The 24,583-nt window shown below is 38.2% G+C and overlaps 1 protein-coding gene, 1 non-coding gene and 1 pseudogene across 2 annotated transcripts in view; 2 read left to right on the forward strand and 1 right to left on the reverse strand.

Moving 5' to 3' along the window:
• The window catches only part of AKR1D1 (aldo-keto reductase family 1 member D1), a 118,978-nt gene that overhangs the window by 24,731 nt on the left and 69,664 nt on the right, over positions 1 to 24,583 (forward strand). The window lies entirely within an intron of this gene.
• Positions 964 to 5,725, forward strand: LOC143681724 (tight junction protein 1 pseudogene; annotated as a pseudogene).
• On the reverse strand, positions 12,568 to 12,680 carry LOC143652462 (U5 spliceosomal RNA). The gene has a single exon (XR_013160691.1). It is a non-coding gene; the product is annotated as a U5 spliceosomal RNA (small nuclear RNA).

The raw sequence follows: 24,583 nt of genomic DNA on the forward strand, positions 1-24,583 counted from the left end.
TCCAAAACAATATGGAATCAAAGTGGTAAGAGTAATCATCCTTGTTTGATTTCCAACTTTAAGAGGAAAGTGCACAGTATTTTATATCACATGTATGTTTTATTTATGCAGACCTCAGATTGAGGAGGCTTACTTCTGTAGTTGCCATCTTGTGGTACCTCAGTCTGTCTCCTCAGCCCCTCTCTCCTGCATGACACAAACTGTCCTTCCCACAACTCCAGGAAGCCCTGGCAGCTGAGAACACTTTATTAAGATCCTTTCCAGCCAAAGAGAGTCACTCCATTCAAGTTCACACCCATATCCAGTGACTAGTTGATGGGACAGTATACAGACCCAGTTTTCATGCTACAGTTATGGACAATTCTGAATCGTCAGTCATCAGTTGAGGCCTTTGTCTAAACTGATAGCACGGCGGGAGTGAGGGGGAGGCGGGGCGGAGGAGCGGGGCGCCGACTAGCCTTGCCCTGCGGTTCTGCGATATGGAGCAATGCAATCCAGAGTCATGTCATCCGCATCCCTCCGCCCACTCGGTGCGCACCACCTGGGCCTGGACAGTTCGGGAACAATGGCTGGCGGGGTTGGAGAGGCCTCTGTGGGCGCCGGAGGCAGATGCTAAGAACTGTCCACGCGGCGCCATGAGAGGCTGTGTCTGCAGCGCCAGCGGCTGTGGCGGCCTGAGCAGAGCGGAACAACATGACGTGCCAGAAATACCTGGCGGTGCTGTGGTTGGGTGGCCGTCGGCATTACCCCCTCCAAGAGCAGCAGCCTCCTGCAGCTTAAGGGAATGCTGTGGATAAAGCCATCCTCTCAAAATCCTAATAGTACTACTTTTAGTGTCAGTCAAGGAAAATCTTTAAGATGAATAAAAGGGAGACTAAACAGAAGCAAAAACCTTGTTAGCATTAGTTTTTGTGAACTCACTAACACAGCAATGGAGGAAGCAGCTATATAGAAATAACAGTGATGCGTCACAAGGCTTCTGAATTTGGATTTGGGATTACAATAACTAGTGGGGGAGATAATCCTCATTTTCAGAGTGGGGTAAATGCAACAGTAATTTCAGATGTTGCAAAAGGCCTACTAGCTGAAGGACAACTACAGAAAAGTGACCAAGTTGCAATGGTTAGTGGAGTTTCAAAGGATAATGCTGAACATGGTTTAGCTATTCAGCAAATAAGGGGAAGTGGGAAGAAGCAAAAGTTACCATTCATAGTTAGAAGAAATTTCAAATACCAATAACTGGTCCTAATCCTGAACTAGGATCAGATAGTGAAGAAAACAGTTATGATGAGGAAGTACATGGCCCAGCAAGTGTCCATAGTGGTCTGACTAGCAGATGAATGAGAAGAATTAGGGGAGGATTAGAAATGGAAGTAGAGAGAGGAGTTTGTCTCCATGATCAGATTGACCATCTGTGGTGTCTAGTCAGCCTGTCAAACCAACTAAAGTCACACTAGTGAAATCTCAGAAAAAATAAATGATATGATCTTCAATTGGCTGGCCATAAATTTGTAAAGGAAATTTCACAAGATCATTTGGCAGTAAGAGCGACATTGTTTTGAAGATAAATGGGATGGTAACAGAAAATATATCATTGACAAATGCAGAGACATTGATAGAAAGATCTAAAGGCAAATTGAAAATAGCAGTTCAGAGAGATGAACAGGCTACCCTATTGAACTTTCCTGATATTTCTGACAGCATCCACTCTGCTTTTGCGACTGAGAGAGATGATATTTTGGAAATTCAGTCACTGGCTGATGATCTGAAGGTCATTCTAGTCAGTCACATGATAGGCCCCGCCCAAGCTGGGCAGGATCTTCTGGCCAAAGGTCAGGTCCTCCTGAACATTCCAGACACTCTGGACTGTAGTCCAGCAATGGTAGTCTCCAGAGCAGAGAGGAAAAGAGAATTTCTAAACCTGGGACTATCTCAACTGTTGTAAAGCATGTAGATGATCATACATCTACAACAGTGGAAGAAGTTACAGATGAAAGAAATGAGAAACAAGCACCAGTCTTCCAGAGCCAAAGCTTCTATAAGTTGTATAACCAACTGTGGATTTACTTGTCAGTCCATCTGATGGTGTCTGTGGCGGTTCAAAACTGTTGCATACCCCAGAAAAGACCACGTTCTTTTAATCCATTCCTGAGGGTGTAGACCTGTTGTGGGTTGGAAATTCTGATTAGATTATCCCAGTTGAAATGTGACACATTTCCTCAGAATGGGAATTGATTCTCTTGCTGGAGTCCTTTATAAGAGGACAAAACTCATACAGAAGCTAAGAGATGGACTTCAGAGAAGCACCCAGAGAAGCTAAGATAAGACCCACACAAACTCAGAGAGGAAGCCACTGGAACCAGAAGCTTAAAGTAATGAAACCTGGGGCAAAGAACCAGCAGACATCACCATGTGCCTTCCATTGTCACAGAGTTGTCCCAGATGCAAGCAACCTGCCTTCAGAGTCCAGGTATTGTTCTGTTAATGCCTTGAGTTGGACATTTTCATGGTCTAAGAACTGTAACTTATAAGATAGTAAATCCCCATTGTAAAAGTCAGCCTATTTCTGGTATATTACACTCCAGCAGTTTTACCAAACCAAAACAATGCCCTATCTAATTCAACTCATGAAGATGGGATTCTTCAGCCCAGCATGAAATTGGTAAAAATTCAGAGATGAAGGCAATGTGGGTTTGTGGCTGTCTGGTGACAATGATATTGGAATATTTGTAGCTGGAGTTCTAGAAGCCAAAGAAGGCTTGGAAGAGGGTAATCAACTTCTTTGGGTAAACAGCATAGATTCCACAAATTTCGTGAGAGAAAAAGTTGTCCTTTTCCTATTTGACCTTCCTAAAGGAGAAGTGGCCATCTTGGCTCAGAAGAAAAACAATGCTTATCTTTGCATTGTAGAATCAGATATAGAAAATTCTTTCTATGTTAGAACCTATTTTGAATATGAAAAGAAATCTCCCTACAAACTCAGCCTCAAAAAAGAAGAGGTGTTTTGTATCATGGATGCTTGCACAATGGAAAACTGTGTTCTTGGCCTGCTATTAGAATTGGCAAAAATCATAAGGTGGTAGAATGAGGTATCATCCCTAATAAGAACAGAGCTGAGCAATTAGCCAATGTCTAGTATACATTTTCAAAAACAGGAGGAGGAGACCATATTGACTTCTGGAGATTCCAAAGTCTTCGGATTTCCAGGAGATATCTTCAGAAAAGCAGAGATTTATCCACTTAGCAAGTTCAAACAAAGTTTCCAGCTTATGAAAGACTTGTTCCTTGAGAAACTGGATTTCTGTGGCCTGTAACCGTCTTTGGACGAATAGCTGAGGCTACCAGAGTAAAACTGGCAAGAGAAGAACCAGATATTTATCAGATTGCAAAAAATTAAACCATGAGATATTGGAACTGACTAGCATAGCTCTGGCATTATACAGTTTCATATAATAAAGCAGATAATAGATCAAGACAAATATGCTTTATTAGATGTAACACCAAAAGCAGGTGATTATCTGAATTATGCCCAGTGGTATTTAACTACTGTATTCCTTAACCCCGATACTAAGCAAAGCATGAAAACAATGAGAATGAGGTTATGTCCAGAATCACAGAAAAGTGCTAGGAAATTATATGAGCAGTCTCATAAACCTTGTAAAAATAATCATCATTTTGCAACTACAATTAATTTAAATTCAATGAGTAATAGTTAGTATGGTGCACTAAAAGAAACAATTTGATAACAACAGAACCAGATGGTATGGGTTTCTGAGGGAAGGGCAGATGGTACTACAAGTAATGACCTTGATTTGCTTGATTATCATCTGTCCTACCTGTTAGCCTCAGGTAGTGAATGTTCGATGTATAGCACAGACAGTAGACAAACTTATGACTATGAAAATACAAATACAGAAGGCTGGGCCTACACTGATCAAGAACCAGATGAAACTTTTAATGATGAGTTTAGTACTCCATGGAGTCTGCCATTAAGTGGTCCTCTGAGTATGTAAGGGAGGACTTCTTTGGAATGCATCATAAAAAACAAACATATCCTTCTTATTCACCTCAAGGGCAACCACATCCAAAGCAAAGAATAGACTCTCCTGTACTTAAAAACATCCTCTCAACAGATATGTAGAAAGTATTCATATCCTGAGGAAGTGTTGATATAGAATCATGTTTTAAAATAGCCAGCTTGGTCACCCAGGGCAGAAGCCAGACAAAAAGCCTACTCTGAGCTATGAATCCCAATATCCACACAGGGAGAAACAAACCATCAAAGACCTTGAGCAACCCACCTGCAGATATGACTTCTTGAGCTGTGCAGACTAATTTTCTCAAAATTATGACCATTGTCTGCACTATGAAGATTACATCCCTACATATGAACAACAGTGGTTGTATTACAATGACAAACAACTGTTCCAAATCAGCCTTCTTTTGCTAATCAGATCCTCAAGATCTTGCCTCTGGGCAGCATCCCCAAAGAGACCTCAGAATGAGGGTATTTCCCGTGTTTTGAAGAGCAAACCCCTCTAATTTATGAGAGTGAACTTCACCATGGACAGCCACCTAGAACCTCCACCCTACAACATAGGGAGCCCTCAGCTCTCAGGTGTGGCATGCAAAATAGTTACAGATCAGAAGCACAGCACTATCCTTCAGCAGGTCCTAAAGTCTTCTGAGTCCAAGCAATATTCTGTCCAGTACCCATTAAGTTATGAGCAAGTACCATCACAAGGATTCACCTCTACTGCAGGCCATTATGAGCCTCTCCTGGTGCTATAAATGTCCCTTCTCTAGTATCTCCATTCTAACATAAGCCAGAAGTTCTGCCTTCAAATACTAAACCACTGTATCCACCCCAGCTTTAGCTGAAGAAGAGGAAGATCCAGCCAGTCTGTGCTCAATAAAGTTGAAATGTTTGAAAACAGACGATCCACCTCATTAGTGAGCAAGAAGGATATAAATAACACAGCCAGTTTTAAGCCTCCAGAAGCAGCATCTAAACCTCCAGGTGCTCCCATCATTGGTTCTAAATCCACTCCTCAGAATCAGTTCAGTGAACATGATAAAACACTATACAGAACCCCAGAATCTCAAAAATCTCAACTGAAGCTTGGGAAGATGTTGGTCATTAAAATCATTATGATTCAGAGGAAGATGAAAAAAATTATTGAGAACAGCACTCATACTTTGCCAGAAGAAGTTCTGAGAGTATCTGCACACATTCCTGCTAGCCATATCTCAGAGCCTGCCAAGCCAGTTCATTCTCAGAATCAAACAAATTTTTCTAGTTCTTCAAAGCAAAATCCTACTGAAGCTGACGGTGTGGATAGATCCTTTGGTGAGAGACCCAACCCAGGCCACTCCTCCTCCACCCCCTTTCCTCTCCCAGTGTACCCAGCCTTCTCATCTTGTCACCAGCTCTTCTCTAGTCCTCCACAACATTCTAAGAGAGAACATGGTGAAGGTAATTCAATGTCATTGGAATTTCAGAATTCTTTAGTGACCAAACATGACCCACCTCATCTCAGAATAAGCCAACAACATTCAAACCACCAAACAAGATACTGCTCAGTCTTTCTATCCCCTGAGAAGTTTCTCAGATAAAGCTCCAGTTATTGGACCTAAACAGACTCAGATATTGCATTCTGGCAGTTTTAGCAGACTAAAACAGATACACTGCAAGAATTTAATCAAACTAGATAATTCTGAATAACTCTCTTAAATGCAGCACTTGAAATTAACAACTCTGTGCATTCGTTTTCTTAAATGAACTTGTGTGACAGAGAATTGTTACTTTATTGCTACACAGAGAATACAAAGATACCCTTAAGAAATTTGGTTTTGTTGATGTATAAAAAGGGCAAAGTTTTTACAAGTTAATTTACTAACCAAGAACAAAAGTAACGCACACTCATTATGTACAAACATCCTTAAAACATCTAAGCTTTTAAACACAGTTAACAGTTAACCAACCAAACCGTTAACAACCACTGCAACTTGCAACAACAACAACAACAAAATCTGCAAATCACACCACTATTTACTTCTGGGTGATTATCCACTTCTGAAACCACCAAATCTGCAATTAATCACTTAATCTTTTTCATGATACAGTATTTAAATGTGCCATGAAAACTTAATACACGGTATGGTCTAAGAATTAAAAACATGAAGGTAAGGCATTCCTGCTGGTTAGTATGTCTGTGGTGATATGGTTAACTTATAGATACAAGAATGCCACAGAACAGTCTCACATGCTTTGCTGACTTTTCCTAAGAAAAATGTTTTCATATACAGTACCTAATTGTCTTCACTTGTTCAAAAAAAAATTATAAATTCCCTTCACTGTACATTTAAGTCCAGAACAATGGTTATATATTCCAGGGGCATTTTAAAATGTATGCATAGTACCTGATGCATAATAAAATAAAAAGCACATAGACAGGCTGGGGCCATAATGAAGTTTGAAACTATAATTTGGAAGGAAAAGGACTCACATGTACTCTATTTACTGGCTGGTGATTTAACAGCCAGTAAACTTCTGTGTTCCCCTGTGTTCCTTCCAATTTCTCCCTAAAGAAATGGGAATATTTCAATATTTATCCTATGACTGTCCCTTCTTTGTACATTGGCAGCAAATAACTTGTTCTGAGTTTTACAGGTCCAGAACCAGAGGATAATTTTGCCTTAGCACAGACCATGCCTATAACTAACTTTCACGAGATTATTCTGTACTGTTTTTTATTTTGTGTTGTATTTGTATTGCCACTGAAATGGTTTAAGACTTTCTGATATTGTGATGAAATGAATGTATTTTGCATTTGGAAAGAACATGTGTTTTGGGGGTCCAAAGAGTAGAATGTGCAGGTTTGAATCTTGTGTACCACAGAAAAGCCAAATTCTTTAATTATCATTCAGTATTGTTGGGTGGGAGCTTTTTGATTACCCACAGAGATGTGACCTACCCAACTGTAGGAAGTAATTTTTGATTAGATGGTTTTGATGGGGATGTGTCTCTACCTATTCAAGGTGAGATTGCTTGCTGGAGCCCTTTACGAGGAAACCATTTTGAAAAAAGCCATAGAGCTCACACAGCAAGAGACCTTTGGAGATGAAGAATGAAAACGTTCCCAGCTTCATGAAATAAGAAACTGGAAGAGAAAGCTAGCGGAATTCGCCATGTGCCCTTCCAGCCACAAGAGAAACCCTGGACATCATCAGCCTTCTTGAGCCAAGGTATCATTCCCTGGATTCCTTAGATTGGACATTATTATAGACTTGCTGTAATTTGGACAATTTCACAGCCTTAGAACTGCAAACTTGCAACTTAATAAATTCCCCTTTTTAAAGTGAAAAAAAAGAATCCACAGTTCAGAGGAAAGGTGGCTAACTTTCATATAAAGGTTCTCTGTTACATGGAAAGGCACATGGTGATATTTGGCCTTCTCTACTGGCTTCTGGATTCCAATGGTTTTTCCCAGGATGGTTTCCTTTCTGCATCGCCAAACGTCTGATGAGCTATGCTGAGCTGCTGGGGGTGTGCTGTGTTGAGATCGCTTCTAACCTCTCTCTTTTAAGCTTCCAGATAATTAAATTAAAAATCACTTATTGCTGAAGACACTCCCCTTAGTGGGTTGTAGATGTAATCAGCCATAGATGAATTCCACATGCTAATAATTCACATCCACAGCAACAGAACTAGGCCCCATCACCTGGCCAAGTTGTCACCTGAACCTAACTACCACATGTCCACCCCTTGTCTACTTGGCAACTATCATCAGTCCACATACAATGCCGCAAATCCTTCCATTTATAAAATACATTCATTTCACCATAAAAAATCACAAAAGCCTTAAATCAGCTCAATACAAAACATCAAAAATACAAAGTTAAAAACAATGTAAAATCTCAATAAATGGGATTATGGTTGCAATTCTTGGACTGTGATCAACTTTAAATATACCATGTATGTAAATAATGATAAACTAGTCAGAATGGTTTGGGTTACCTGACCTCTTAAATTGTGCTATGAAGGATTTTCGGTACGCCATACTGGAATCATTGTACATGGAAGCAATTGGTTAGGACTTCTGTTTCCTCTCAGAGAGCTAATGCAATGAAAAGGGATCCCACCACAACAGTGTCAATTCTTGGGAGTATAATTTTATTTTTTATATATTAACAGCGATTAAAATTGCTGGTAGTCTGGGTTAGCCAAGAAGAAGACACTTTCAACAGTTCCCTGCCTTAACAAGAGATGTCAAATTGACCTAAAATCTTCAAGAATGTTGCAGAGACCACCTCAGAAATCACAATGTAGGTCAGGAGAAACCTTGGAGGAAGATCCTAAATTTCAAAGATTTTGTTTTGTCAACTTCCAAACCAAGTCGGTGAATTAAGTCAACTGATATATCATAAAATGTTACATCTGGTTAAATAAGGGGAAAAGTTTGCTTTATTTGCCTCATTTACCTTATCTTGCCCTGTAACATCTATAACCATGAGGATGGAATAAATCATCTTTAGTTTCTATCATTAAAAAAAAAAGAAAAAAAAATCTCAATAAAGCCAGCTACAGGCTTGGTCTTTTCTGAGGCAGAAATTCTCTTCTGGCTCTGAACCTGTGAAATTCAGAACAAATTATCTGCTGCTGCCAATATACAAAGTAGGTACAGTTATAAGATACATATTGTCATTACCATAGGGTGAGATTGAAAGGAAAACAAAGGTCTCTGGGCCCAGAAAGTTCTGAAAACCTGCAGGGCAAACTACATTGGATTTCTAAATTTGAATAATTTATCCCCAGGGCCTTAGAAAGCAGCAGTCCCACACTTTCCAAGAGCCTATAGAGTGACTTTGCAACACCACAGCGTTTGGAGAGAGTAATCTTGGGAGACATTGGCAAGAATACCTTTTTCTTGGCTCCATCCTCTCCAACTTTCAGAGAAGCACTTGGGATCTCTGCCATCTCTGGAGCACACACTAAACCCCTCCAGAATAATGGGGTGACAACCAGACTCTCTGCAGTCCCCAGTTAACGCGCTCCACCTTCTCCAATGCCTGGGGCAGCACAACTGTTCCTGAGCAATGGCATGGGAGGCCCACCCTCTGCTCCTGGGGCAAACTCACCCTTTCCACATATATAGGTGGGGCCATTCTCCTGGCCCAAGGCTTCTTAGCTTCAGACCCTAGCTTCCATGCTTCTCACTCTATAAATTCCAGTTTGTCCCTTTTGTGTCCCCCTTTGTCCAGACTGGCAGTGATTCTGTTTACACCAACAGTCTCTTCAAAGCACTCTAGGCATTCTCCATCAAGCTCCTCACAATTCCTCCAAAATCTTCCCCTTATCCATCAAAAAAAAAAAAAAAACTGATCCATCATATCTTGTATTTGCAAACTGCAGCAGCACTCCAATTCTCCAGTACCAAATCTGTTTTAGTCTGCTAAAGCTGCCAGAATGCAACACACCAGAGATGGATCAGCTTTTAATTAAAAGGGAATTATTTAGTTAAAAACCCACAGTTCAGAGGAAAGGCAGCTTTCATCTGAGGTTTTTGTGTTACATAGGAAGGCATACAGCAGTGTCTGCTGGCCTTCTCTCCTGGCTTCTAGGTTCCAATGGCTTTCCCTGGGGTGATTCCTTTCTGCATCTCCAAATGTCTGGGCTGAGCTGTAAGTGCTGAGAAGAGGTATGCCGAGTTGCTTAGGCTGTGCTGTGTCTTCTGACCTCTCTATTTAAGTTTTCAGCTAATTAAATTAAACATCACTCATGCAGAAGACACTCCCCTTAGCAGACTTGCAGTTAGAATAAGCCATAGATGAATTTCACATGCTAATGATTCACATCCTCAGCAACAGAAGTTGTCCAGGCACCATCACCTGGCCAAGTTAACACCTGAACCTAACTAGCACAGTATTCCAATAGTAATTTGTGATGCAATATGTGCCCTAAAGTGTACCTTTTTTTAGTAATTGCCAATTTATTATGGTATTATGGTATGGTATTATATACCACTACATTCTGTTAACCATTAATTGTGATTGAATTTATTTGGTGGTTATTAAAAGTCTCAAATTTTTAAATGTGCAAAATAAAACTTAAACAAAAAGACCTACACAGCTCATCAATCTCTCCCTATCTGCCCCTGGCATCCCCATTGCCCCACAGATATTGATCTTGCAAGCACACTCCAAAAAACTTCCTGCATGCAGATCGGTTTCTGTGACAGTTGGCATGAGAAGTGGTCTGATGAAGCAGATTCTTATCTGAAATTTTGGAGCTGGATCACTTGGAATTCAAGTGGAATGGAGTGCATAGCTGAATCTGCTTCCTGGAAAACTTACCTGCTATACCTTCTAGTCTTAGTTTGCTGAGAATTTTTACTAAGAATGGGTGTTTAGTTTGATCTAATGCTTTTTCTGTATTTATTAGGATATTCACATGTTCCACCTATTTTTTCTGTTAATGTGGTGAATTGCAGAGACTGATTATTTTTCCATTTGATTTCACCTTATTTTGTCCCATCTTTACTGAGGAAGAACCAAAGTGCAGTAAAGTCCACATATTTAAACTGTACAATATAAGTAGATTTGATATAGATCACAAACTATCAAAATAGCAAATAATTCCATAACCCCCAATGCTTGTGCCAACTATAATCCATTCTTTCTGCCATCCCTATCCTTAGGCAACTGTTGACCTGCTTTCTTTCACTATTAGTTTTCATTTCCTAGAAATGTATGTAAATGGAATTACATAGCATGTACTTTTTAAAAAAAACTTTTTATAATGGAAAATTCAATCATATACAAAGGTAGAGGGAATAGTACAATCAGGCCTGTGGGTCTCCACATTACAGCTTTCAAGGCCATCCTTGTTTCATATTTACCCCTCCATCCCCAGCAGCATTTATTTTGAAGAAAATCTCAGGCTTCATATAATTTCATCTATAAATATTTTATAATTTTTTCTGTAAAAGATAAACACTTTTTAAAACCTTAACCACAATGATATATCGCATCTGAAAATTTTAACAATAATAGCATGCACTCTTTTTGTGCCTGGCTTCTTTCACACAGAATAATGATTTTGAGAGTCATCACTCTTACTTTGTATATCAACAATTTGTTTCATAACAAAAGAACACAAGCTAAGTGGCTGAAAACAACAGGAATGTATTGTCTGGCAGTTCTGGAGGTCACCAAATTGTTATAGTCGGACCCATCTGATCCTGCATCAAGTAGAGAAACAAATTTCCTTGTTTTGGTGAGAAGCTGAGTTTATTACTGGTGTACATGTAAGGAGCTGTAGGGAAAACTTTCCAAGACCAGTTCAGAGTGGCTTTTCCCCTTTATTCTGATAGAAATGTAGACATTTGAAGATGCTTGAAGTGCTGACAGAGAGAGCAGATGCCTAGACATTGGTGTTTTCTTCCTCAAATGCTTGATAGAATTCACCAGCAAAACCATCTGGGCTTGGAGTTTTCTTATTGAGAAGGCATTGCAGTTTGCAAGCTGCTAGAATGCAATATACTAGAACTGGAACAGATTTTTTTAAAAGGGAATTTAATAAGTTGCAATTTTATAGTTCTAAGGCTGTGAAATGTCCAAATTAAGGCAAGGCTATAAAAGTGTCCAAACTAAGGCATCTAGGGAAAGAAACCTTGACTCAAGAAGGCTGACAGATCCAGAACACCTCTGTCAGATAGAAAGGCACATGGTGACATCTGCTAGCTTTCTCTCCAGGCTTTTTAAATGGCTTCCCTAGGCATTTTCTTTCTTCATCTCCATAGGTGTCTGGCTATGTGGACTCTGTTGGTTCTAGTGGCTCTAAAGCTTTTTCTAAAATGGTTTCCTCTTAAAGGGCACCAGTAAGCAAACCCCCTTTGAATAGGTAAAGACACATCTCCATGGAAGCCATGCAATCAAAAGTTACCACCCACAATTGTAAGGATCATATCTCCATGGAAACAATAAAAAAAAAGCGTTCCACTCAGCAATATTGAATGAGGATTAAATGACATGGCTTTTCTGGAGAACATAATAGCTTCAAACTGGCACAGAAGGCTTTTGATATCAGATTCAACTTCTTTAGTAGATTAAAAGACTTCAGATTTTCAGTTTCTTCTTATTTCAATCTTGTCAGTATTTTTAAGAAATGTGTCCATTTTACCTAATTGAAAAAATTGTTGGCATGGAGTTGTCCTTAGTATTCTTTGATTATTCTTTTAGTATCTATAAGTGATATTTATGATATGTGTTGTCTTTTAATTTCTTTAGTCACCCTAACTATAAATTTGTCTAAAGAACTGGCTTCTGGCCTTTTCATTTCATGTTCTGTTCATTTTCTTTCTGCTCTCTATTTAGTTGATCTTTGCTTTTCTCTTTATTATTTCCTTCCATATACTTAGGTTGGATTTACTTTGCTTTCCTTTTTCTAACTTCCTACATGGAATTTTAGGTGTCTGATTTTAGAAATTTCCTCTTTTTTTTTTTTTCTTGTTTAAAAGCTTATTTATTAGAAAGTCAAGTTTCTGTTTTTGACAGCTTATATTTGGTCTTGCCAAAGCAAGACCTCAAAAACCTGGTCTTATAACTCGCTATTGTTTCTCAACATGGTAAGCTTTAGTAAAAGGTGAGAGATACGATCTGAAGAGAAACTTGAGTATAAATTTCTTCTTTTTAATAAAAGCACTTAAAGCTGTAGATTTCCCTATAAAATTTGCTTTAGTTGCATTCCACCAATTTTGGTGTGTTATATTTTGGTTAACATTCAGTTTAAAACATTTTCTAATATCCCTTGAGATTTTTTCATTGATTCATTGATTGTCTAAAATGTACTGTTTAATTTACAAAATTTTGTGCTTTTCCTACATGTTTTTTTTGGCTTTTATAATGGGGACTTTTTAACTTAAAGTTTACAGTTCTAAGGACATGAAAATGTCCTAAAGCATCAAACCTGGACTCAGAAGAAAGACTGCTGGCATCTGGGACACCTCTGTCACATGGGGAAAAACATGACAACATCTGCTGGTCCTTCTCTCCTGGTTTCTGGTTTCAGTGGCTCACCTCCTCTGGCTTTTTCTCTCTCTTTCCAAATGTCTCTCTGCCTTTGTCTCTTTGTGTTTCTCTCTGAGCTCGCTAAGCTTTTTCTATCTTTTATCCTCATAAAGAACTCCAGTAACAAGGATTAAGACTCACCTTAAATTGGGTGGGTCATATCTCAATTGAAACAACCTAATTAGAAGGTCCCACTCACAATAGGTCTACACCCACAGGAATAGATTAAAAGAACATGGACTTTTCTGGGGTACATAACAGCTTCAAACCAGCATGCTCTACCCTCTGGACCCAAAAAGGACATGTTCTATTCATATGAAAACACATGCATTCTATCACAAAATCATAAAAGCTTATATCATTTCAGGAACAGTACTTAATAGTACAGTCTTATCAACATCAGTTACAGGTATGGTCTGTCCTAAGGCAAAATTCTCCTCCAGCTCTGAACTTGCGAAATTTAAGACAAGTTATCTGCTACAAATAGTCAAAGCAGGGACAGTCAAAGAGTGAATGTTCCTTTCAATATTTCCATACAGAGATATTAGAAGGAAAAAAGGAGCTCAAAGAGTTCTGAAAGCCTGTAGGACATATTTCATTAGGTGTTAAAGTCTGAGAGTCATCTACAGAATGATGTTTATCTTCAGGACTTGAGAGAGTGGCAGTCCCACCTTTTCCAAGGGGCTGCACAGCAGCCCTGCTCTCTCCAAACACTGAGGGGTCCAACATCTTGAAAACATTGGAGTGATGACCATGTTCTCAGTCTCTCCTCAAGGATCTGGATGGCAGCCAGACTCTCTGCCATCTACAGGGCACCCACTCAGTCCCCTCAAAACAGGGAGGTGGTGGCCAGACTCTCTCCAATCCCTGGAGAATGTGCTCTACCCTCCCCAATGTCTGGGGAGACAGCACTCTTCCTGAACAATGAGGTGGCAAGCTTCCCTTAATTCCCCCGGCATCTGAGAATCCTGGGTGGCAGCACACTTCCTGAGCAATGAGGAGGAATGCCTGCCCTCTGCAAGCTCCAGAGCAAACTCACCCTTTTGATGTGCATGTGTGATTCTGTCTCTTGGCTCAACATTTCTTGATTCCAGACTTCGGCTTCTGTGGATCTACATTTTATGGTTTTTTTTTTCTTCTTCTTCTTCTTCAGTCTGTCCTTTTTAGTCCAGGCTGGAGTGGTTCCATTCATACAGGTCCCACAAAATCTCATTGGCTTTGCATGCAGCTCACAGGAGTCCCAACTGTCAGACAATAGGATTTTCCACAAATCCTTTCTGAATAACTTCATCTCCAATCCTGACTCACACTGAAATGGCTGACTGGCTCCATGTTTGATTAAATTCTCATAAGGGACACTCTTCTCTGGGGCCTCACTTTCCAAAAGCTCAAAAATTTCCCAGCCTGTCAGGTTCTGGTTTCTTTGTATCCAAGAGTTCAGTTCTCAGCCATTCCTTTCTAGCCACGTTTTACTACAAGCTTGCAAGGAGAAGCCAGGGTACATTTTCCACATTTAGTTTGGAAATTTCCTCAGCTAAATATCCAAGCTCTTCATTTTCAAATTCTGTCTTCCGTCTGACACTAGAATTCAATTTTGCCCAAGTTCTCTGCTTCTTTAAAACAAGGATCACCTTTCTTCTACTTGGCAATGACCCAGTCATCATTTCTGTCTAAGGCCTCATCGGAAGTACATTTGGCATCCATATTTCTACCATCAGTTTTTTCAAAGCAATCTGGGCCTTTTCTGTCAAGCATCTTGCAATTTTTCCAGAACCTTTCCCTTATCCATTTGTAATTCAGTTCCAGCAATTTTGGTACTTGCATCTCACAGCACCCCACTTCTTAGCAAGAAATCTGTTTTGGTTTGCTAAAACTGCAGAAATACAATATACCAGAAATGGATTAGCTTTTACAATGGAAATTCACTGACGTACAATTTACTGTTCTTAAGCATGGAAATATCCCAATTAAGCCATGATACCTGACTCTGAAGAAAGGCTGCTAGCATCTGGGACACCTCTGTCACATGGGAAGGCACATGGCTGGCATCCAGTGTTCCTTTGTTATTTTTTATTATTTGTGTTCTAGTCCATTTTATTGTTTGTGTTCTAGTTGCCACCTCTGTTATTTTTGCTCTTTTGGTCTCCCTTTATACCTTCTTTTCAATTATTTGAGTATCATAAGTATTCCAACTTAATTTGCTTATTGGATTTTTGGCATTATATCTCAGTATGTTTTTTAGTGGGTTAGCGATTACTGTGAGGATTAAAACATACATATCTAATTTCTCCCAGCCTACTTAGAATTAGTGTCACACCACTTCATGTGAAACATAGAAATCATGTAACCCTTTAAATCTCCTTATCTATTCTGACAGAACTTTGTTACAGCTGTCATATGTACATCAAGTTATATTGAAAACCCCACTAGATAACTATGATTCTTGTTTTAAAAATCATACACATTTCAAAGAACCTAAGTCAAATGAAATTTTCATATTATCTAACTTTTGATATTCTCTGCTGTTCTTCCTATATTCCTGCACATCCAAGCTTTTCACTTGCATCATTTCCCTTCAGCTGGAAGAACTCCCTTTAGCATTTCTTATAGAGCAGATTTTCAGGTGACAAATTATCTTAGTTGTTCTTCATCTGATAATGTCTTTATTTTGCCTTTATTCTTAAAGGATACTTTCACTAAATATACAATTCTGGGTTGACATATCTTTTTCAGCACTTCAAAGAGGTTGTTTCATTGTCTTCTAGCATCCATGGCTTCTGAGGACAAATCCACAGTCATTTAAATCATTGTTCCCCTGTATATAATATCTTGTTGGTCTCTAGCTGGTGTCAAGATTTTTTTCCTTATCTTTGATTTTCAGTGTTTTGATTATGATGTGTACAGGTAATACTGTATTTTCGGTTTACTATGTCTGGATTCTGCACCAGTTTCTTGAATCTATACATCTATCTATGTCTTTCACCAAATTTGGAAAGCCAGCAGCAAATATTTCTTCAAATATCTTTTTCTGCCTTAATCTCTTTTCCTCTGCTTTGAGGACACCAATTTCAACTACATTGGTCATTTTGATACATTCAGAAGTTTCTGAGACTCTTCTTTCTTTCATTTTTTCTCTCTATTTGCTTCAAATTGGGTGCTTTCTACTGTTTTTTTTTTAATTAGAGAAGTTGGGGGTTTACAGAACAATCATGCATAAAATGCAGGATTCCCATATAACACCTGTACTAATGTGTTAAATGCTGCTAAAAATGTAATATACCAGAAATGGCATGGCTTTTAAAAAGGAAGTCTATTATGTTACAGGTTTACAGTTTCAGTACAAGAGAAAATGTCCAAACCAAGGAACTAGGGAAGATTCCTTAACTCCGGGAAGGCTGATGTCTGTCACCTGGGAAGGCACATGGCTGGTGTCTGCTGATTCCTGCTCCCATCACCGTTGCCCCAGCTTCTGATTCCGGTGGTTTCCCCTCTAAGTGTCTTTGAGGCTTCACTTAGCTCCTCTGAGGTGAAACTCTGGGTTCTGACTTGCTTAGCATCTCACGGGAAGGCACATGGCAATGTCTGCTGGCCTCTTCGTCTTTAACGCCAATGTCGAGGCATCTGCTCCCTCTGTCAGCACTTCAAGCATCTTCAAACGTCTGCATTTCTATCAGCTCTGAAGCAAATGTTCTTCAGGCATCTTCTTCTGTGTCAGCTCTGAAACAACTGTGTCTCCTGGGCTTCTGCATTTCCAAATTTCTGTGTCTCTGTCTGCATCTAAGTTTCCTCCAAAATGTTTCCCCTTTTAATGGACTCTAGTAAACCAATTAAGGCCCACCTTGAATGGGTGGAGTCAAGTCTCGTATCCATTTAATCAAAGGGCCACACCCACAATTGGTAGTCACATCTCCATGAAAGTGATCTAACCAAAAGGTCACACCCAGAGTTGAGTGTGTCAGTCTCTATAGAAACAATCTAATCAAATGTTTCCACCCTAAACAATAGGTCTGGTCCCTCTAAATTGAATTAGGAAAGAACATATGGCTTTTCTGGGGGTACAAAATAATTTCAAACCAGCACATTCCACTCTCTGGACCCCCAAAACATATATTCTTTCCATATGCAAAATACATTCATTGTATCACAATATCACAAAGGTCTTATCTTAAACAATTTCAGTAATAATACCAATGCAGTATAAAGTAAGAAACACTACAAAATCTCATCAAAGGCAATTACAGTCATGGTCTGTCCTAAGGAAAAATCTTTTCTGGCTGTTGACCTGTGAAATTCAGAACAAATTATCTGTTTCCAATATATAAAGGAGGGTCAGTCATAGGATACATGTTCCTATTGCCATAAGGAGAAGTTGAAAGGAAAACAGAGGTCAAAGATCCCAAATAGTTCCTAAAACCTGCAGGGCAAACTACATTAGAATTCAAAGTCTAAGAGTCATTTATGGAATGATGTTTTTTCCCTTGGAGCTTCAGAGAGCAGCAACCCCATCCTCTCTAAGGGCTTACGCAATGGCCCTGCTCTTTGCAAATGCTGGGATGAGGGTTGCAACATTGCAGCACCTTGGGAGGACCACCTTTATCTTGGCTTCACCCTCTCCAAGCATGAAGGTAGCACCTAGACTCTCTGCCATCTCCAGGGTACACGCTCAATCCCATCAAAACAAGGGGGTGATCACCAGGACCACCCCCCAAATCCCAGTTTATGTGCTTCACCCTTTTTGAGGCCTGGGGCACTGAAACTTCTCCTGAATGTTGAGGCAGATGGCTCACTCTCTGATTCTGGGGCAAACGCATCCTTCCTATGTGGATGGGTGGGTGTGCTCTCCTGGCCCGAGATTTCTTCAAATGTTAGCTTCATGGATCTGCCTTTGAAGTCCTTTTTCCTTCAATCTGTTCCTTTTCTATCCTTTTTCATCCAGACTGGCAGTGGTTCCATTTACACAGATTTCACAAAAAAAATTTGTTGATTTTTCCCTGCAGTACACAGGGATCACAGCCATCAGACAATAGGACTTTCCATGACTCATTTTTGGAAACTCCATCTCCCATCTGGCTTGTCCTGACATGATTGACTGGTTCCATGTATGGTGAAATCCTTACATAGGGCACTAACCACTGGGATCTCCCTTCCTTGAAGCTTTGAATTTTCCAGACCATTATTTTCTCTTTTTTTTTGTACCCAAGAGTTCAATTCTAAATTTCTTTCTTTCTTGCATTTCCCTAAAAGCTTCAGGGAGCAACCAGGCTGCATTTTCCACATTTAGTTTGGAAATTTCTTCAGCTAAGTATCTTGGGACATGACCTTTAAATTCTAACTTCCGCCTGAAAGCAGCATGCAGTTTTGCTAAATTTTCTGCCATTTGAAAATAAGAGTTGCCATCCTTCCAGTTTGCAGCAACAAATTCCTCATTTCTGTCTAAGGCCTTTGTAGAATCAACATCTCTACCAACAGTCTCTTCAAAGCAACACCAGCCTTTCTTATTCACTTACAATTCTTCCAGTCTTCTAGTGCCTCTGGGAAGGCACATGGCAATGTCTGCTGGTCTCTGCATCTCCAAACGTCCATGTCTAGGTGTCTGCTCTCTCTGTTGGCACTCCAAGCATTTTCAGATATCTGTGTCTCTGTCAGCTCTGAAGCTACTGTTCTCCAAGCATCTTTTTCTGTGTTGGCTGTGAATTAACTATGTCTCCTAGACTTCTGCATTTCCAAATTTCTGTGTCTGTATCTGTATCTGAATTTTCTCCAAAATGTTTCCCCCTTTAAAGGACTCTAGTAAACTAATCCAGAGCACTTGGAATAGGTGGAGTCAGATCCACATCTAATCAAAGGGCCACAGCCACAATTGGTAATCTATTTCTCTATGAAAGTAATCTAACCAAAAAGTCACACCTAGAGTTGAATATGTAAGTCTCCATGCGACAATATAATCAAATGTTTCCACCCTAAATGATAGGTCTGGCCCTGCAAAATTAGATTAGGAAAGAAAGAAGTTTTCTGGGGCATATAACAATTTCAGACCAACACACCACCCAATTATTGGCATGGTACATTTGTTACAATTGATGAAAACACGTTTTTATAATTGTGCTTACTATAACCTATGGCTTAACTTAAGGCTCACTATTTGTGTTATGAAGTTCCAAGAATTTTAAAAAATTTTTTATTCTAGTACCATATATACAACCTAACATTTCCCCTTTTAACCACATTTAAATGGGAAATTCACTGCTGTTAATTATGTTCACAACATAACTGTGTTACTACCATCACTAACCATTACAAAATTTTTCTATCATCCCAAATAGGAACTCTGTACATTTTAAGCCTTAATTCCCTATTCCTCACCTTCACCCTGTCCCCACCTTCAACCTGCTCCCTGGTAAACCATATTCTAAATTTTGACTCTGTAAGTTTTTTATTCTAATTATTTCATTTTGGTGAAATCACACAGTATTTGTCTTTGGTGTCTGGCTTATTTCACACAACATGATGTCTTCAAAGTGCATCTATGTCATCAAATATATCAGAACTTCATTTCTTTCTATGGCTGGATAATATTACATTATATGTATATATTCATCCATGCATCAGTTGATGAATTCCTCAATTGTTGAACATTTAACTTTCTTCCATCTTTTGGCAGCTGTAAATAATGCTGCTATTAAGATAAATGTGCAAATATATGTTTGAGCTCTGCTTTCAGTTTTTTTTTTTGGTTATATATCCAGAAGTGGGCTTGCTGTGTCATAGGGTAATTCTATACTTCACTTTCTGATAAACAGCCAAACTGTTTTCCGCAGTGGCTGTACCATTTTACATTGTCACAAATAATGGATAAATGTTCCTGTTTCTCCATATTCTCTATAAAATTTGTAATTTCCTGTATTGTTCTTTTTAAATAGTAGCCATCTAGTGGATGTAAAATGCTATCTCATTGTGGTTTTGATTTCTGTTTCCCTGCTATTTAATGATTTTGAGCACCTTTTCATGTGCTTTTTGGCCATTCATATATCTTCTTTGGAGAGATGTCTATTCGAGTCTTTTGGCCATTGTTTAATTGGGTTATCATTTTGTTGTTAGTTGAAGAATTTCCTTATATATTCTAAATATTAAGCTTTTATCAAATATGTGGTTTCCAAATATTTTCTTCCATTGGGTTGGTTGTCATTTTATTTTCATTATGAAGTCCTTTGAGACACAAAAGTTTTCTGTTTTGATTAGGCCCATTTGTGTATTTTTTATTTTGTCACTGTACATTGAGTGTAAAGTCTAAGAAACCATTGCATGACACAAGGTCCTGAAAATGCTTCCCTACATCTCCTTCTAGGGCTTTGATAGTTCTGGCTCTTATATTTAGTACTTTGATCCATTATGAGTTGATTTTTGCATATGATGTGAGGAAGTGTCCCACCTTTATTCTTTTGCAAATGGATACCCAATTTTCCCAGAACAATTTATTGAAGAGACTATTCTTTCCCAATGGAGTAGTCTTTGCCTCATAGCCAAAGTTGGCCATAAATGTTCGGGTTGGTTTTTGAGCCCTCTATTTGGTTCCATTGGTCTGCATGTGTGCACTTGTGCCAATACCATGCTGTTTTTTGTTTTTGTTTTGTTCTTGCATGGGCAGGCACCGGGAATCAAACCCAGGTCTCCAGCATGATAGGTGAGAACTCTGCCTGCTGAGCCACTGTGGCTCGCCCAATGCCATGCTGTTTTAATTACCTTGGCTTTGTATTAAGTTTTAACATCAGGAAATGTGAGTCCTCCAAATTTGTTCTTCTTTTCCAAGATGGCTTTGGCTATTTGGGTTCCCTTATCCTTATAAATTTGGTGATTGGCTTTTCCATTTCTTCAAAGAAGGTTGGAATTTTAAGTGGAATAACATTGAATCTGGAAATCACTTTAGGTAGAATGGACATCTTAACAATATTTGGTCATCCAATCTATGAGCATAGAATGTCATTCCATTTATTTAGGTCTTCTTTGATGCCTTTTAGCAATGTTTTGTAGTTTTGGTATATAAGTACTTACATCATTGATGAGATTTATTCCTATGTAGTGATTATTTTAGTTGCTGTTATAAATGGATTTTTTTTTTGATTTCTTCTTCTTCCTTTTTTTAATTGCATGGGCAGGCACCAGGAATCAACCCTGGGTCTCCGGCATGGCAAGCAAGAACTCTGCCACTGAACCATCATCGCCCGCCCTTGATTTATTTTTTTGATTGCTTTTTGATAGTGTGTAGAAACAGTACTGATTTTTAGTTGTTGATCTTGTATTCTGCCACTTTTCTGCACTCATTTATCAATAGGAGCTTTGTTGTAGATTTTTCAGGATTCTCTGAATATAGCATCATGTCATCTGCAAATAGGGAAAATTTTACTTCTTCCTTTCCAATTTGTATGCCTTTTATGTCTTTTTCTTGCCAGATTTCTCTGTCTAGAACTTCCAGTACAATACTGAATAACAATGGTGAGAGTAGACAGTAGGCAGCCTTGGTCTGGTTCCTGACCTTAGAGGGAAAGCTTTCAGATTTTCACTAAGTATAATGTTAGCTATGGGTTTTCCATATATGCCCTTCACAATATTGAGGATATTTCCTTCTGTTTCTAGTTTTCTAAGTGTTTTTAACACTTAGAAAGGATTTTGTCAAATGCCTTTTCTTCATCAATTAAGATGATCATGTGTTTTCCCCCTTTGTACTGTTAATGTGGTGTATTACATTGGTTTTCTTATGTTGAACTGTCCTTGCATACCTGGAAAAAATCCCACTTGATCATAGTGCATAATTATTTTATGTGTTGTCGCATTGAGTTTGCTAGTATTTTTGTATTTTTATTCATAAGAGATGTTGGTCTGTAGTTTTCTTTCCTTATGCTTGTCTTTATTTGGCTTTGGTATGGGGGCAAAAACTTGATTGAAAAAGTCTGATTGGTATAACCCTGCATAGGATCTATAAACTAATAAATTTTTAAAGGATTTAAAAAAAAAATTCAACAAGAATATCTGTTGATATTTTAAATAATGGGGTCATTAAGAAATTAATTATCCCATCCTACCTAAAAGGAAAGTAGCAACATTAAGTTTATAATATGTGTTACCTCTTTAAATTTCATCTTGCTAAAAGCTGGGACTCAAAGGGAAAAAGGAAGAAACTTTCATTGTGAGTTAACCAATACCCTGGTTAGGGTTACCAGATTTTAAAAGTTGAATATACAAAGCTTTTGGCATAATTTAGGGTCTTTGACAGTTGGTTGTTTATGCATAGGTTTATAAATTTTTTTTTTAGAATTTTATGTTCCTTTAAATCCTTATAAATAGCTACATCTTAGGACAAATCAGAGTGAGTTAATTATGTTGGTTTAGAATCAAAACTATATCTTCATATAAAAATTATATTAGCAAGGTATTTTCATTTGTACAAGAATAAGATTAAATTTCTCAAGATTTAAGTTTTCTAAGTCCTTTATATTGTTTAAGCAAATATAAGATGACAAAAATATAAAACTGTATTCAATTAATTTAAATTTTAATATCTTTTTAAAAGGTTTAATATTGTGGAGTTTTCATATTGCTACAAAGTCATAAAAGCTCAATGTGTTAGTTAAAATTCTGATTTCCAGATTCTAACCTAGTTTGGACCTTAAATAAAAGCTAAATTGAGTTCATTAATAATTATATTTGAATGACTGGGGCAATACATTAGTAAGAAAATGATAAAAAGCTTTAGTCACTAAACATAGTTTTAACTTACCCTTATCTCTTAACATGGCTATAGATTAAGTATAAGTGGAAATGCTTTGGACGATGTTAAATGATATGTTTGTTTTTTCCACTTTATATTGAGATGAATAACACCAAATGTTTGTTCATTGAAAAAAAATTAGCAAGACATTTCCTAGTTTCCTGTCCTTTTGTTTTCTCATGTGTCTGAAGAAAGCAGAATCGGTTACTTTGGTTAAATATGATTATTTATGAAAATAGATGACTATCCTAAGTAAAATAGATAACAGAAAAATACAAATGTAGAGACAAAATAACAAATATGAGTTGTCAATTTATCAAGGAAGTTGTTTTTTGAAGATAGTAAATTCAATATAGTAAGCATCATTTTATTTAATATACTTATAAGTTAATTATATATTAAGACAAGTTAAAAGCTTTACATTTAACTATTTGTAAATTTATATGCCTCTTTACACTTAAATACTTACATTTAAAGGAGTATTAATAAATCCTTTACTACAAACTATTAGGTGAAGGGTGAACAATTTTGCCTTCTCCAAATTTAGGCTCCAAATTCAGAAAAATTAAACAAAATGGAAGAAAAATTTCATTCGGAGTTTTGAAATGAAAGAGCTCTATTTTTATCTCTGGGACTCCTGGATTTTTTTTTTTTTTTTTTACCCTTGACCAAGATAAGGACAACTTTTTCATAAGTTACTTAAAGGGTAAATTCTCCAACGCAATCTGCCCAGGCCCCCCAGGGTAAGTTTCCTAAATGATGGTCAGCAACTGGCCTAACCTGTTAAGTTGGATGAGCTTAATTAGTGACCAAGGGGATATAAAAACCCCCAACCACTCCGAGATTCCTCACACAGATCTTGGTGATTCAACTGAGACACCTGGTGTCCTTGAGTCCAGGGTATCATCTCTTGGGTGCATACTGCTTGCCTGAACGCTGTTCGCAATCCATCACCTTTAAATCCAAGTGCTTCGTGACCATTCTGTGGAGTCTGGTGAGTTCTCTCTAATATTCCAACCCGAGAAATATTTTCAGTTAAGATGTCTTTTTTAAAAAAAATTTCCTTGGCTTTATTTTTTAGAGCAATTTGGGGTTTTATAGAGCATTCTCATATACCTTCTGCCTTAGTTTTCTAGGGCTACCATCACAAAGTATTGCAAATTAAATGGCGGAAAACAAAAGAAATCTATTCTTTCAAGGTTCTGAAGGATAGAAGTGTGAAATAAAGACATCAGCAGGGCTATGCTCCCTTTGAAATGTCGGGGAGACTCGTCCCTTGCCTTTTCCTAACTACTAATGTTTTGTCCCCAATCCTTGGTTTTTCCTGGCTTGCAGCTTTAGTACTTTAATGTCTCCCCATCATTAGTGACTATTTTCTCTCTTGTCTCTCTGTGTCTCTTCTCCCCTTATTATAAGGACATCAGTATTATTGGATGAAGGTTCCACCTTACTCCGGTAGGGGCCACATTTTAACTTAACTAATTCCATCTAAAATGATCCTATTTTCAAATTAAGAAACGTTCATATCTTTTAGGGAGACACAGTTCAGCCTACAAAATGCCCGTTGTGTGCCATTTCCCCTGTATTAATATCTTGGGTTAAGGTGGTGATTTGTACAATTGATAAGCCAATATTGATATATATTATTAATTAAAACCCAAGGTTTAGATTATGGGTCACTCTATATGTTGTACAGTTCTATGGATTTTTGACAAATGCATGAAGTCATAATTACTCCGTTAGAGTATC

Source organism: Tamandua tetradactyla, chromosome 1 (assembly GCF_023851605.1).
Source record: "Tamandua tetradactyla isolate mTamTet1 chromosome 1, mTamTet1.pri, whole genome shotgun sequence".
NCBI classification, from domain to species: Eukaryota; Metazoa; Chordata; class Mammalia; order Pilosa; family Myrmecophagidae; genus Tamandua; species Tamandua tetradactyla.